Raw genomic sequence first — 17310 nt, forward strand, 5'->3', positions numbered from 1 at the left:
CAAGCCAGCAGCTGTTTATCCTGATGCTTAGTAACGGCGGCGCAGGAGAAGGCGGCAAATGCATAACATTGCTCTCTGCACTTTTGTATATTTACGTTTTTGAACCGCTCGTTTTGTTTACAACACTTCGGTACATAACGGCACTAACGTCTGTCTTACGAATGTACTGCAAATGATCTGAAGAAAACTGAAGGCGAACAGAAATTAGATATACAGCTCTCTGTTTGCAACGCGTCAGTCACGCTTGACTGAAACACACACACAAACACATATTTTTATCAAATAATAAGTCATTAATAGCGGTTCATTTCCGCGATTTGTTACGATTGCGTTCACATCAGCAGCGAACCGTACGAGAGTTCACATGAACCGTACCCCAGACCACCCTTTTTAAGCAGACTCGTGTACGGTTCGTGGGTGCACACCAGAGTTCAGAATACAGTGTTCACATCATCCAAACGAACCGAACTCTGACGTCAATCGAACCTGGGTGCGCACCAAAAGTGTTAGTGTGAAAGCACCCTAAGTCTGCTTCTTGTATGATTGAGACCATTGTACCAGTCACACTGAGCCATTTTAAATGATACCAAACATGACTGTGAATACCACTTGCATTTATTTAGCTGTTGACCATTCTGAGTGAAGGGAAGGATGGGTGGGGAAGGAAATCAGAATCAGAATGAGCTTTATTGCCAGGTATGTTTACACATTGTGTCACTTTTTCACTTTCATTTGTTTTTGTGACAGAAGCTTCCGCAGTGCAACAGAATGACAGCGACAGAACAAAAGACACATAATAAAAGAATAAAAAATACAAATAAGTAGGTAAGGAATAACAATATACAAATTGACAATTGTATGTGCAGGTATATTACAATAGGCAGTTTTGTATGTACAGGTATATTATGTGCAAATTTGAAGTGTAGACTAAGTGTATGTGTGTATAAATAGTGTTGTGTGTTCCACAGTTATTGTCAAGTGTTCATTAGATGGATTGCCTGGGGGAAGAAACTGTTCCTGTGTCTGGTCATTCTGGTGCTCAGAGCTCTGTAGCGTCGACCAGATGGCAACAATTCAAAGAGGAAGTGTGCTGGATGTGAGGGGTTCAGAGTGATTTTGCCAGCCCTTTTGCTCACTCTGGATAAGTACAGTTCTTGAATATAAGGGAGGGTTGTACCAATGAAATGGGGGGAAGGGAACAAATGTATACTGTAGGTGAGATAGAAGCTTTCCCGCATCATCTCTCAGTGAGATGTGGAAACAGATGTTCATTTGTTGATCAGTGAGGTCCAGTGATGCCGCCGGCTGGCAAAGGAGGAGGATGAGTGAGGTCCGGTGTTGGGCCGTCCGCAACTCTCTGTGCCCTCCTGGGTCCCAGAGATAGTGAAAACTGCTCTTTTGTCGAGAATTAGGGTACCGTTGACTGACGGCGGGGTAAAACGAAACAAATCCAATCTGAGTGAAATTGAAGTGGCTGCAAATGTCCGGAAAGGTACGTTCAATAAAAGTAACTCCAGAGTCCAGGTGTGAGTGGAAGTTGTTAATGGCTTCCTTGATTGTCTGCCATGCTGCTCTTTTTATAGGGCTCCTGCTTCCTGTCAGGTGACTGATCATTTATTTCATTTATTAGCTAATTTATTTCAAAGACATTTTAAGCAACACTGAAAAGAGGGTACACATTTTATGAACAATGGGTGACAGGACTCTTAAAGGTCTAGTTTCACTGTTTGCCCTGGAGGAAAAGACATGCCCTCAGAGGCAAAAGGGGGGTCTCTTTTTATTGATTTATATACTTGTACTAGACTATGTGATAATCAAGTGAAATATTAATAAGTTTCAATAACAATATACACTTCTATAACCATGTCACTATTCACACAAGGGCATGTTTTAACCACTCTATTTATTACAGTGATTTTATGTATTATAGAATTTTAATTGGTTTACATGTTCTTAGGTTCATTTTATGCCTCTTATCTGTTTTAGTGTGTGTGTATGTCTTTAAGATCTGTATGGTTGACATGCCAGGTGATCAGACACCTGACAGGAAGCAGCAGCCCTATAAAAAGAGCAGCATGGCAGACAATCAAGGAGACCATTAACAGCTTCCACTCACACCCGGACTGTGGAGTTACTTTTATAGGACTTACCTTTCCGGACACTTGCAGCCACTTGGATTTCACTCAGATTGGATTGTATATACACTGCAGAACACTCACATTGGGACTCAACAACACACAGGGATTCTTGGACTGTTTTTAGGGTATAGACAAAATAACTGTATGCTTTTATCCGACTGAGTCTACCTGGTTTTATTGTGTTGTTTTAAAGTCTTTTATTGTGAACCTGTAAATACACCAATCTTATTAACTGTATTTCTGTTTTATGTCATCCTTTTAACATGTTTTAACTTTCACACATAGAAATCAGACCCCATTCCAATTTTAGTAACCCAACCCATTGGGCTGAGCGTTACAACCATATCTAAAATGCTAGAAAAGAAAGAGTCCATAGTTTCTGTTACATCAAGTTGTTCTGAGTTATTGGATATGCTGAGGAATTGAGATAAATCAGGAAGATTACTTACAAAGCAGTATTTTGTGGTAGAAGTGATGGTTCTACAATACTTGTAACAAGGATTAGAATTTACAGATTTAGCTATATTTTGCTTGCACAAGACTAGATAATGATCTGAGATATCATCACTTGGCTGCATAATTTCAATACCATCAACATCAATTCCATGTCACAATGTTAAATCTAGAGTATGATTTCGACAATGAGTAGGTCCTGACACGTGTTGTCTAACCCCAGTAGAGTTTAAAATGTCTATGAATGCTGATACCAATGCATCTTTTTTAATATCAACATGGATATTAAAATCACCAAAACTTTATCTGCAGCCAGCACTAGCTCAGATAGAAAATCAGCCAATTCTTTAATAAATTCTCTGTGGTGCCCTCGTGGCCTGTATACAGTAGCCAGTACAAACATCACAGGGGATTTCTCATTAACACTTGTTTCTCTGGATAATGTTATATGAAGTTCCATTACTTTAAATGAGTTATACCTGAAGCCCTCCCTCTGAGAAATCCTGAAAATACTGTTATAATTTGTAGCAACACCTCCCCCTTTACCTTTTGTACGCGGCTCATGTTTATAAAAGTAGTCTTGGGGGGGTAGATTTATTTATAATAATGTTATCATCTTGTTTTAGCCAGGTTTCTGTCAAACAGAGCACATCTAGGTTATGATCAGTGATTATATTATTTACAAAAACATGCTTTCGCAGAAATGGACCTGATATTTAATAAGCCAAGCTTTATCATTTGTTAACCCGTATCTGTTTTTGATATGTTGAACATGAATTAAATTGTTACTCTTAAATTGGTTTGGACATTTTCGGATTTTCTAGTTCGGGAAACAGACACAGTCTCTATAGTATGATATCTAGTTGTAGGAGTCTCTATGTGCTGAGAATGAACTGACTTGTGTGATGTGAGGTGGCTAGCAGACGGTCAGTTTAGCAAGTCTGTCTGCTTCCTGACCTGGGCCCCAGGTAATCAAGTACAAACTCTAAGACTATGTGCTATATTTCTAGAGAGAAGTGTGGCACCATCCCTGGAGGGATGAAGACCATCTCTTTTCAACAGGTCAGGTCTGCCCCAAAAATCCAATTTTCTATGAAACCTATGTTATTCTGCGGGCACCACTTAGATATCAAGCCATTGAGTGATGTCAGTCTGCTATGTATCTCGTCACCACGGTAAGCAGGGAAGAGACCAGAGCATATTAAAGTGTCTGACATTGTACTTGCAATTTCACACACCTCTTTAACATTATTTTTAGTGATCTCCGACTGGCGAAGTCGGACATCATTAGTGCCTACGTGAATAACAATCTTACTGAATTCACATTTATCATTAGCCAGCACTTTCAAATTGGCCAAGATCTCAGGCGCTCTGGCTCCCGGTAAATATTGGTCTATGGTGGCTGGTGTCTCTACTTTTTCTATGTTCCTGTGGCTCAGAGGTAGAGCATTGTGTCAGCAGTGCCAAAGGTTGTGGGTTCAATTCCCAGAGAGCACACATACTTATATATATATATATATACCTTTATTATAATATTATTTATTAAATATAATTAAATATAATTTAATTAAAATATTTAGATAAAATATGAATATTATTTAACAAATATTATATATATATATATATATATATATATATATATATATATATATATATATATATTATATACAGGTCCTTCTCAAAAAATTAGCATATTGTGAAATAAGTTCATTCTTTTCCATAATGTAATGATAAAAATTAAACTTTCATATATTTTAGATTCATTGCACACCAACTGAAATATTTCAGGTCTTTTATTGTTTTTAATACTGATGATTTTGGCATACAGCTCATGAAAACCCAAAATTCCTATCTCAAAAAATTAGCATATCATGAAAAGGTTCTCTAAACGAGCTATTAACCTAATCATCTGAATCAACTAATTAACTCTAAACACCTGCAAAAGATGCCTGAGGCTTTTTAAAAACTCCCAGCCTGGTTCATTACTCAAAACCGCAATCATGGGTAAGACTGCCGACCTGACTGCTGTCCAGAAGGCCATCATTGACACCCTCAAGCGAGAGGGTAAGACACAGAAAGAAATTTCTGAACAAATAGGCTGTTCCCAGAGTGCTGTATCAAGGCACCTCTGTGGGAAGGAAAAAGTGTGGCAAAAAAAACGCTGCACAACGAGAAGAGGTGACCGGACCCTGAGGAAGATTGTGGAGAAGGACCGATTCCAGACCTTGGGGGACCTGCGGAAGCAGTGGACTGAGTCTGGAGTAGAAACATCCAGAGCCACCGGTAACAGGCGTGTGCTTTTGAACCAGAAACAGCAGCAGAAGCGCCTGACCTGGGCTACAGAGAAGCAGCACTGGACTGTTGCTCAGTGGTCCAAAGTACTTTTTTCGGATGAAAGCAAATTTTGCATGTCATTCGGAAATCAAGGTGCCAGAGTCTGGAGGAAGACTGGGGAGAAGGAAATGCCAAAATGCCTGAAGTCCAGTGTCAAGTACCCAAAGTCAGTGATGGTCTGGGCTGCCATGTCAGCTGCTGGTGTTGGTCCACTGTGTTTTATCAATGGCAGGGTCAATGCAGCTAGCTATCAGGAGATTTTGGAGCACTTCATGCTTCCATCTGCTGAAAAGCTTTATGGAGATGAAGATTTCGTTTTTCAGCACGACCTGGCACCTGCTCACAGTGCCAAAACCACTGGTAAATGGTTTACTGACCATGGTATTACTGTGCTCAATTGGCCTGCCAACTCTCCTGACCTGAACCCCACAGAGAATCTGTGGGATATTGTGAAGAGAAAGTTGAGAGACGCAAGACCCAACACTCTGGATGAGCTTAAGGCCGCTATCGAAGCATCCTGGGCCTCCATAACACCTCAGCAGTGCCACAGGCTGATTGCCTCCATGCCACGCCGCATTGAAGCAGTCATTTCTGCAAAAGGATTCCCGACCAAGTATTGAGTGCATAACTGAACATAATTATTTGAAGGTTGACTTTTTTGGTATTAAAAACACTTTTCTTTTATTGGTCGGATGAAATATTCAAATTTTTTGAGATAGGAATTTGGGGTTTTCATGAGCTGTATGCCAAAATCATCAGTATTAAAACAATAAAAGACCTGAACTATTTCAGTTGGTGTGCAATGAATCTAAAATATATGAAAGTTTAATTTTTATCATTACATTATGGAAAATAATGAACTTTTTCACAATATGCAAATTTTTTGAGAAGGACCTGTACAGTAAGATTGTTATTCACGCCGGTGCTAATGATGTTCGACTTCGCCAGTCGGAGATCACTAAAAATAACATTAAAGAGGTGTGTGAACTTGCAAGCACGATGTCAGACACTGTAATATGCTCTGGTCCCCTCCCTGCTTACTGTGGTGATGAGATACATAGCAGACTGTCATCACTCAATGGCTGCATGTCTAAGTAATGCCTGCAGAATAACATAGGTTTCATAGACAATTGGACAAGCTTTTGGTGCAGACCTGACCTGTTGAAAAGAGATGGTCTTCATCCCTCCTGGGGTGTTGCCGCTCTTCTTTCTAGAAATATGGCACATAGTATTAGAGTTTGTACTTGACTAACTGGGGCCCAGGTCAGGAAGCAGACAGACTGGCTAAACCGACCGTCTGCTAGCCGCCTCCAGTCACAGAAGTCAGTTAATTCTCAGCACATAGAGACTCTTTCACCTAGATATCACACTATAGAGACTGTGTCTGTTCCCCGGGCTAGAAAATACAAAAAACGTCCAAACAAATTTAAGAGAAACAATTTAATTGAGGTTCAGCAAATAAAAAACAGATGCCATACGGATAAACAAATGATAAAGCTTGGATTATTGAATATCAGGTCCCTTTCCATGAAAGCACTTTTTGTAAATAATATGATCACTGATCATAATCTAGATGCACTCTGTTTGACAGAAACCTGGCTAAAACCTGATGATTACATTATTTTAAATGAGTCTACACCACAAGATTACTGTTATAAACATGAGCCACGTCCAAAAGGTAAAAGGGGAGGTGTTGCTTCAATTTATAACAATGTTTTCAGGATTTCTCAGAGGGCAGGCTTCAAGTATAACTCGTTTGAAGTATTGGTGCTTAATATAACATTATCCAGAGAAACAAATGTTAATGATAAATCCCCTGTGATGTTTGTACTGGCTACTGTATACAGGCCACCAGGGCACCACACAGACTTTATTAAAGAGTTTGCTGATTTTACATCCGAGTTAGTGCTGGCTGCAGATAAAGTTTTAATTGTTGGTGATTTTAAAGAGCAGGTCATATGGTATTTTAAAGTGTCCCATATTGTATTGGAGTCCCCTACATCAGGTTTAAATGCATCTAAGGTCAGAAAACATTGTAATTTTCTCAGAATATACATTTAATATTAGAGTCATTTGCCAATGATTAAGAAATGATTAGTTTCAAGCAAGTTCGGAGCAAGCCCCTCCCTTCCTCAAGCCTACTCTGTTCTGATTGGTCAGCTGGCCAAACCTGTTGTGATTGGCACAGAGAGCAGTCCTTGAGCGAGTTAGCCAGCGCTACCATTGACAAAGCACCTTTACATAAAACAATAATAAAGTCAATCCGTTCTTATAATGACATAAAATACAAAAACACTTATGCAAGCGAATCGTGCCCACAGCTAAAGTTTAGCTGCTAAACTGTGAACACTAGGTGGATACGTTAGCCGAGTGCTAATGTGAGCAGAGGCAATTGCCACCTAAGATATAGAATATTTTGTAAATGCTCCCAACTACAGGGTTTCCAAATAAATGGAAAACAAGCAGAGATGTGTACAATCTTTATTTGACACTCAACGAGATGTAAAAATATAATTATACAAAAATTATTCAAAAAAAAAATACACACGTTACAAAAACAATAAATTTCACACAAAAGAAAAGAATAAGCTACTGATGTCATACAGTGGCCACCTATAAACTGGATCTTAAACGGTCAATACCAATATCTCATGGGATAAATCAACACTTGGGAAAGAGAATGTAAAAAAAAAAATTCCAAATAAATTAAATTCCCACAACCTCACTTCACACCTTCATGCATATAACCAAAAAAAAAAAAAAAAAAAAAATCACAATCCACACAATAAACAAAACAACAATATAAATAAACAAAGTAAACCCTCCCAATCCCAACAGCTAATCTCCCCTGGTGGTTATATAGGAATTAACAGTAGATAAGAGCCCACCGTAATCAAAAAGACAATTAACAAGCCACAAAAACAAAGAAATATCAAATTAAAGAAAATACAATTGAATCAACTAATATAACAAAGAAATAATTCAATACCCAATCATCTCAACACACACACACTTCCTACACACACACAAACACCACCACAAACGCGCGTTCACACCGAGCTCACTCAAACACGCGCCCGCCTCAACACACACTCACATAAAAACTTGTTCACACAAAACGTGCTCAAACAACCGTGCGCTTTTAAATCACGAAAGTCCGTGGAAATTGAGCGCGCACCCTCTCCAGTCTCCACAGCACAGCACCACAGGTCGCAGTAACGAGCCGCCGCACAGCAGCAAAACTACAGCGGGCATATTTCTGAAGCACAATTGACTGGCCCTCAGTAAGAACGGTGAACAAACCACCAACACTGCCTTGATTACACTCAAAATATGTTAATGCAGTTGAACATCTACAGGCCCACGGCAAAAGTTAAAGAAAAAGGGAATTCCAACTTATGCAGGTCTACGACACTTAATACACGATCAGTGCTTAATGCATAATAGATTGCTCTTGCGACACAAAAGAATGCAGCCTGCATACCATGCTGGAGGAAAAACGGAAGTAAAAGGAAATCTCTGCGTTTTTAAAGGGGCCATAAGCTTAACTTCCGCCCAGCTCCATCCACCCACACAGAAAGAAAACCCTAAAAGGGTCACCCCATTACACTAACGTGACTAACTGATTAAACAATACAGTTTGTAAACCAAAATATGTCTACTGTAATGTTTGAAGAATGACAGACAAAAGACGATTGGTCTTAACTTTTAATCAGAATGCAGAACAGTTGTATCACAGGAGCACCAGCCGAAATCACTCATCTCTCCCGCATTAACCCTGTAACTGCCAGTGTAGCACAATAAACAGCAATTTCACAATTATTATAAAGTCTGTGTGCTACACTACATTATTATTAAACAAAGTAATTAGAACAACGTCAGTCTACAATAATCGACATATTCTTAGGTTCACTGCGAATTTTTAGAACTACTTCAGTAAGACAGTAATATCATGCTTTACCTGGAAACCTAAAGCTGCACTAGGTATACATCACATATTGGCACAAAAAAATTATATTTTGAGCACTCAATTGAAAATGTACACCTAACGTATCAATCGTACTACTTACAGGTCGTGGTTCAGAGAGCTTGTTAGTCCAAATTAAGAAGATTAGAAGCCAATGAAGATAAAAGCCCAGATTAGAGAAGCAGTTCTTGATAAAATGACAAGCACACAACAAAAGGCTCGAATTGTATTTCCTTGAACACCGCGTCTTCTCAACATGATGTAAACGCACTAATAGCAAAAGTGTTTGTGGGCAGATCAGACTCTGTTCGTATTTCGTGGGCAGGCGGGGATTATGCAAATGTGTAACCCAGTGACGTACACCGGTAACAGGCAAAAGAGTCGAAAATATAACGACTCGTTATGGAGATTCAGAACCGACTCTCTCTTTTGAGAGACAATATCTTTATTTATCATGCACTTTTTTGATTAACAACTTTGCAGATATATATCATTTAAGGATATCAAAATTAAAAACATCAAAAGAGATAATCATCAAAAAACAATATGACCTGCTCTTTAATATCCATGTTGATAATGAAAAAGATGCATTGGGATCAGCATTTATAGACATTCTGAACTCTATTGGGGTTAGACAACACGTCTCAGGACCTACTCATTGTCGAAATCATACTCTAGATTTAATACTGTCACATGGAATTGATGTGTGATGGTGTTGAAATTATGCAGCCAAGCGATGATATCTCAGATCATTATTTAGTTTTGTGCAAACTTCATATAGCTAAAACTGTAAATTCTACTTCTTTTTACAAGTATGGTAGAACCATTACTTCTATCACAAAAGACTGCTTTGTAAGTAATCTTCCTGATGTATCCCAATTCCTGTCATTACATGGCATATCCAAAACCTCAGAACAACTTGATGATGTAACAGAAACTATGGACTCTCTCTTTTCTAGCATTTTAAATACAGTTGCTCCTTTACGCTTAAGGAAGGTTAAGGAAAACAGTCTGACACCGTGGTGTAATGAGCACACTCGCACCCTAAAGAGAGCAGCCCGGAAAATGGAGCGCAGCTGGAGGAAAAAACAAAACTAGAGGTATTTCGTATTGCTTGGAGGGAAAGTAACCTATCTTACAGAAAAGCATTAAAAACTGCTAAATCTGATTACTTTTTGTCTCTTTTAGAAGAAAACAAACATAAACCCAGGTATTTATTCAATACAGTGGCTAAATTAACGAAAAATAAAGCATCAACAAGTGTTGACATTTCCCAACATCACAGCAGTAATGACTTTATGAACTACTTTACTTCTAAAGTCCATACTATTAGAGATAAAATTGTAACCATGCAGCCATCAGCTACAGTATCACATCAGACAGTGCACTATAGATCCCCTGAGGAACAGTTCCACTCATTCTCCACTATAGGAGAGGAATAATTGTATAAACTTGTCAAATCATCTTAACCAACAACATGTATGTTAGACCTTATTCCATCTAAGCTCCTAAAAGAGGTGCTTCCAGAAGTCATAGATCCTCTTTTGACTATTATTAATTCCTCATTGTTATTAGGGTATGTCCCCAAAACCTTCAAACTGGCTGTTATTAAGCCTCTCATCAAAAAAACCACAACTTGACCCCAAAGAACTAGTTAATTATAGACCGATCTCGAATCTCCCTTTTCTTTCCAAGATACTAGAAAAGGTAGTATCCTCGCAATTATATTCCTTCTTAGAGAAAAATGGCATCTGTGAGGATTTCCAGTGCTAATTTAGACCATATCATAGTACTGAGACTGCCCTCCTTAGAGTTACAAATGACCTGCTCTTATCATCTGATCGTGGATGTATCTCTCTATTAGTGCCATTGGATCTTAGTGCTGCGTTCGACACTATTGACCACACCATTCTTTTGCATAGACTAGAACACTTTGTTGGCATTAATGGAAGTGCATTAGCATGGTTTAAATCGTACTTTTATTGACCGCCATCAATTCGTAGCAGTGAATGAAGAGGTATCATATCGTTCACAAGTGCAGTATGGAGTACCGCAAGGGCTCAGTACTAGGGCCGTTACTCTTCACGCTTTACATGTTTTACCCTTGGGAGATATCATCAGGAAACACGGTGTTAGCTTTCACTGTTATGTTGATGATACTCAGCTCTATATTTCTTCACGGCCCGGCGAAACATACCAATTTGAAAAAATAATGGAATATATAGTCAATATAAAAAAAACTGGATGACGAGTAATTTCTTACTTCTAAATTCTGAAAAAAACAGAGGTGTTAATTATAGGGTCTAAAAGCTCTGCATGTAATGACCTTGAACACTGTCTAAGCCTTGATGGCTGCTCTGTCAATTCTTCGTCATCAGTTAGGAACCTAGGTGTGCTATTTGATAGCAACCTTTCCTTAGAAAGCCACGTTTCTAGCATTTGTAAAACTGCATTTTTCCATCTAAAAAATATATCTAAATTACGCCCTATGCTCTCAATGTCAAATGCAGAAATGTTAATCCATGCGTTTATGACCTCAAGGTTAGACTATTGTAATGCTCTATTGGGTGGTTGTTCTGCATGCTTAGTAAACAAACTCAGCAGCTAGAGTTCTTACTAGAACCAGGAAGTATGATCATATTAGCCGGTCCTGTCAACACTGCAATGGCTCCCTATCAAACATCGTATAGATTTTAAAATCTTGCTTATTACTTATAAAGCCCTGAATGGTTTAGCACCTCAGTATTTGAACGACCCCTTGTTACATTATAGTCCTCCACGTCCGCTGCATTCTCAAAACTCTGGCAATTTGATAATACCTAGAATATCAACGTCAACTGCGGGCGGCAGATCCTTCTCCTATTTAGCGCCCAAACTCTGGAATAACCTACCTAACATTGTTCGGGAGGCAGACACACTCTTGCAGTTTAAATCTAGATTAAAGACCCATCTCTTTAACCTGGCTAACACATAACATACTAATACACTTCTAATATCCAAATCCATTAAAGGATTGTTAGGCTGCATTAATTAGGTAAACCGGAACCGGGAACACTTCCCATAACACCCGATGTACTTGCTACATCATTAGAAGAATGGCATCTACGCTCATATTAGTCTGTTTCTCTCTTATTCCGAGGTCACCGTAGCCACCAGATCCTGTCTGTATCCAAGTCAGAGGGTCACTGCAGTCACCCGAATCCAGTCTGTATCCAGCCCAGATGGTGGATCAGCACCTAGAAAGGACCTCTACAGCCCTGAAGGACAGTGGAGACCAGGACAACTAGAGCCCCAGAGACAGATCCCCTGTGTAAAGATCTTGTCTCAGACGACCACCGGGACAAGACCACAGGAAACAGATGATTCTTCTGCATAATCTGACTTTGCTGCAGCCTGGAATTTAACTGCTGACTTCGTCTGGTCAGAGGAGAACTGGCCCCCAACTGAGCCTGGTTTCTCCCAAGGTTTTTTTTCTCCATTCTGTCACTGATGGAGTTTTGGTTCCTTGCTGCTTTCGCCACTGGCTTGCTTAGTTGGGGACACTTCATTTACAGAGATATCGTTGACTTGATTGCAAATTATTGCACAGATACTATTTAAACTGAACTGAGCTGCATGATGACATCACTGAATTCAATGATGAACTGCCTTTAACTGTAATTTTGCATTATTGACACACTGTTTTCCTAATTAATGTTGTTCAGTTGCTTTGATGCAATCTTTTTTGTTTAAAGCGCTATATAAATAAAGATGACTTGACTTAAACAATACTGCAATTTTTTGGTTTATTCACTAAAGCAGATTAATGCATTATGGTACAGTTTGGACATGCTGCTGAGCTGAGATTTCTTCGTCAGAACAGATTTATGCTTTAATACAAATTAGGGTTTCTTCGCTAAGATCAGATTAACCTTACACTGATACAGTGGTGGACAGTAACAGAGTACCTTTGTTACTGAACTTAAGTACATTTTTCAAGTATCTGTACTTTACTGGAGTAGTTTTATTTCGAGTAACTTTTACTTTTACTTTACTACATTCCAAAGTATTTCAATGAACCTCTTAAATCAGTTCGCAAATCCCACCAAGCAATTCATTCACAAATTAGAATGATCCGATTGCAGCTGTTCTCGAGTCGACAACTCACTGATTCAAATGAACCATTTAGTGTGAGTCTCCAGTGAACTGAATTCACAAGTAAAGAAAACGAAAAAGGAAGGATGTCATTTTCAGAACATGGTAACTACAGTCAGTGGTCGAATTGTAAAAAAAAATTCAGGGGGGATAGTGTGGTCAATTTCTTTTTTCTTTTTAAAAAAAAGGTTTTTATTTAATGAAAAATTTGCCTTATTAAATGAAATATTATTTATAAACTTTTTTTCCCCCTTCTTGAGCCTGAAATAGAGGAATTTTGGTCAATTTTGATAATTAAACAATATTTTGCTAAATGTGCTTTTGTGCTGAAACTTTGGCTGGTTTAGGCCTGTCATGGATAAATAATGATGACAATAAAACCACCAGTAGATGGCAGCAAGCCCTTGTTTTGATAAATTATTTATTGAATCGTTCAAATCAAATGACTAGTTCAAAACGGCTGATTCAATTAGAAACGTAACAAGCCTGCGTCACAATGTGCATAATATCCATCCTAAATTCTATGTGATATTAGTAATTTTCAATACTATTTAGGGCAGATAGACTGGATAGTATGCACAATGGGACGCAGGGAAGTGTCCATCTGATTGGGCCATTGAATCACTGGCTTTCTTGATTCGATCATAAACTGATTCATTCAAGGAATGAAACACTGTGTTACTATGTACTGTTGTATAAAATTAATAGCACATAGGTGCTCGCTCATGTAGGCCTACTGATATTCAGAAAAGTACATTGCTTGTGCAATGAATATAAAAACATAAAAACTCATACATGAGTATTTTTTCTTTAATTGCATGAATTACAAGGTTATTTTACCTTATTCTAATAGGCTTCATTGTGCAGTAAAAGCTTTTGGACTGTTTTTGTTAGATTTTTGCAAAGTCGATGACTCAATAATGTCAGCTCTTCTATCATCTCTCAGTCCCTCACAGTTACACATACTGTACAGCACAATAAAATTATGTCAGGGGAATGTTTTTTAAATTCTAATAAAGGAAAAATCATACCTTTTCTTTTCTGTTGTCTTCTTTTTAAAGAAATGAAAAAGTTGCGCTTGAACCATTTTACGTGAAAAATAAAAAAAACTTGCTTCCACTTGTGCGCAGCTTGTACAGAACCTAGTTCTGATTGGCCAATTGCCGTTATGCGTGAATTATCTTAAGTAGATAATTTTAACATTTCATTTGCATGAAAAGTTTTACATAATGCACATTATTAATCCAAAGGGGATGGTAAGGGGGGATGGTGGTTTTACTGACGGGATGCTTATTGTCAGTTTTTTCAACCAGGGTGATGCCACAATTGCTACAGAAATTATCAAAGTGGGAAGTGATGCACTCTGGGGGCATTTGGCCAGGGGTGTTTTTACACCACAGACAAGGTCTGAGAAGAAAAAAATGTTCTCACAAACAACAGTCATTATCCTCAAAACAAACAAAACTTAAAACAAACAAAAAACAACAAACCTTAAAAGTGAAAATCAAATGGTCAAATCTTTTTTGTTGTTGTTGTTTCTTTGTTTGTTTTTCAGGTACATCGCAGTGTTAGCTTCACAGTGAACATTACATCACTCTCATCAACGTAGTCCATGTCAACAACAAAAATATATCTCGACTTCATTTAGTGGTTATTTTGGGAAAATCCCAGGTATTTTGCGCAGTAGGATTATTAAAATTATGTGCTAATATAATATTTAATTAAGTAGCCTATATAAAATTGCAAAATAAATCTATCATTACTTAAGTACAAACAATCAAGTACTTTTGTACTTTCTCTTGAGTTAAATTGAAATAGGAGTACTTTTACTGGAGTAATATTTTATTATACGTATCTGTACTTTTAATTAAGTACTTGATTTGCATGAAACACACAGGGCTCGAAATTAACTTTTTTACTTGGTAGCACTGGTGCTCCCAACTTCAAAAAGTTAAGCGCACCAGCAACAATTTAGGAGCACCACGACTAAAATGTATGTGTGTGTGTGTGTATATATATATATATATATATATATATATATATATATATATATATATATATAGGGCTCGACATTAAGCCTTGTCATTCACTTTCTGAGTAAAAGTCATTTTTCTGGAATACATAGGATTTTTGTGCTGTAAATATAATTTATTCTGAAGCAATATTCTCATCGGTGTTCTATCAGCTTTGACATTTAAATATGCATATTTTTAATAATTACCCCAGGGAATTTCTTTTTTTTTTTTTTACCTTTATAAGGCTATTTTTTCTCTAATCTTATTAAATGTGGGCTTCATCTATTATTTTACATTCTTAAATTTTGTTGTGTATATATATATATATAAATGTTGGAAAGAATTATATTTTTAATGATACTTTTAAACATTAAACTAAACCACCAGTAGGTGGCGGCAAGTGACCGTCTTAATGAGTGAATCATTAAGTCAGTCATTCAAACGATTCATTCAAACGGATGATTCATTCAAGAAAGAGGCAGCTGTTTATGAATGGGTCATTGAATCTTTGACTCAACCGATTCGTTCAAAACGCTGAATCATTCAGTAATGAAACACGTTTGTTTTCTTGTGAAATGTGCCATAGTTCTGTCGTGATCTTTATTTGGAACTATTTTCGCTGAAACTGAACAAAAACAGATAATTTTGCGTATAAAATGTAAGTGATTTAAGTTTAACCACTTTTTACAGTTTACTTAACTGCTGTATGGAATCAGTGTCACATTTTTAGTGTTGATGGTTTATTCAGGATATTCGGGAAAACAGCATTCTTGGTCGTGTAATATTACTTAACTGTATCATATGTTATAAATATAAAAACTCAACTGTTAATGTCGAGAGCCCTGTTTAACGGTATTCTTTTCATCTTCTCTCCATCTCTTTAGATTTTTTTTTACGCTAGTTAGCTCCCTGTCACCTGATAACGGAGCGCAGTGAAAGGGAGTGATTGACGGCAAATATTAACCAGCCTAAAATCTGCTTTAAATGTAAGAACATAAAGATGAAGTTTAATTGATTATGTGATAGAACGGTGGACCGGTCACTGTATGAGCTCACAGCAACAAAATACTCAGCAATAATCAACCAACGTTTGGTAGAGAAATGAAAACAGGTCGCACCTCAACAATTATTTGCACTCGCACAAATGCTCCCAAATATATTTTGAGGTTGCACACATTAAATTTAGGGAGCATATGTGACTATAATGGTTGCAATTTCGAGCCTTGCATAAAGACTCTTTCAATCATAATAGAGGTACCAATTCAAGTGCCTAATTTATCTGCCTTTAAACAAGCCAGTAAATAGGGACACAAATGCCTATCTCAAGTCACGCCCTATTACCCTTACCTGAATTATCAAACACACACTTTTAGGTTGACAGTGTTTTAAGCTCATAACCTTTGTTTTATCATGCCCACATCCTTCTCCACCATTTATGTAGCGAATCAGCTCAAAGGGGAAATATGAATAATCAATCATGACTAGTTATGATTAATTATAAATATTTAGATCCTCTGTAAGTATTTACTTGACAACTCAGTGTCAACTGTCTGTCGATTCTAAGAACATTACTTTCCTATTTAAGGAAAACAACTTTCTTACTGTACAATACTACTCAGAGCATGTAGCAAAAATCGGCATGAATAGGGACTCCAGTTATGAACAAACAATGACCAACTTCAAGTGTGATACAAGTAAGACTTTATTAAATACATAAACACTTAAACTAGTCTAACACACACACACACACACACACACACACACACACAGTTGGCATAGGAAGAGGGGTTAAAGCTTAAGCAGTAAAGAGAAGAGAAATAAAGACATGAAGCTATGGTACAATTTGATTCAGCAGATCTACAGCAGATCTACAGCCTGAAAGAAACATCCGTTTCTTAGTTCAAACAAACCTTTATAAAAAGGTGCAAATGATACTTACTGTATCAATTAAGACGAAGTTTGATATTTGAACGCCTTGTCTGTCTGAAAGGGAGTCTTGATGCAGTCTGAAGACTTAAGTTGATCTTTGCTGAAGTTAGTTGATGAAAAAGAACCAGTTTGAGTCAGAGGATCTTGAAGTGGAAAGACTAGGCTGAAAGCCTGGCACAAGCTTAGGATGGGTTCTTGAGGACTCTTAGCTCTGCATCTTGCCCTGGAGTTTCTGCATCTCAAAACCTTCTCTGATCTGGTGATCAGTGATCTATAAAAGGTGACAATGTCACACCCTCAGAACTTGAGTGAGCCAATGAGGAATGGTAGCTTTGGAGGG

This window comes from Cyprinus carpio, chromosome A1 (genome assembly GCF_018340385.1).
Source record: "Cyprinus carpio isolate SPL01 chromosome A1, ASM1834038v1, whole genome shotgun sequence".
NCBI lineage: Eukaryota > Metazoa > Chordata > Actinopteri > Cypriniformes > Cyprinidae > Cyprinus > Cyprinus carpio.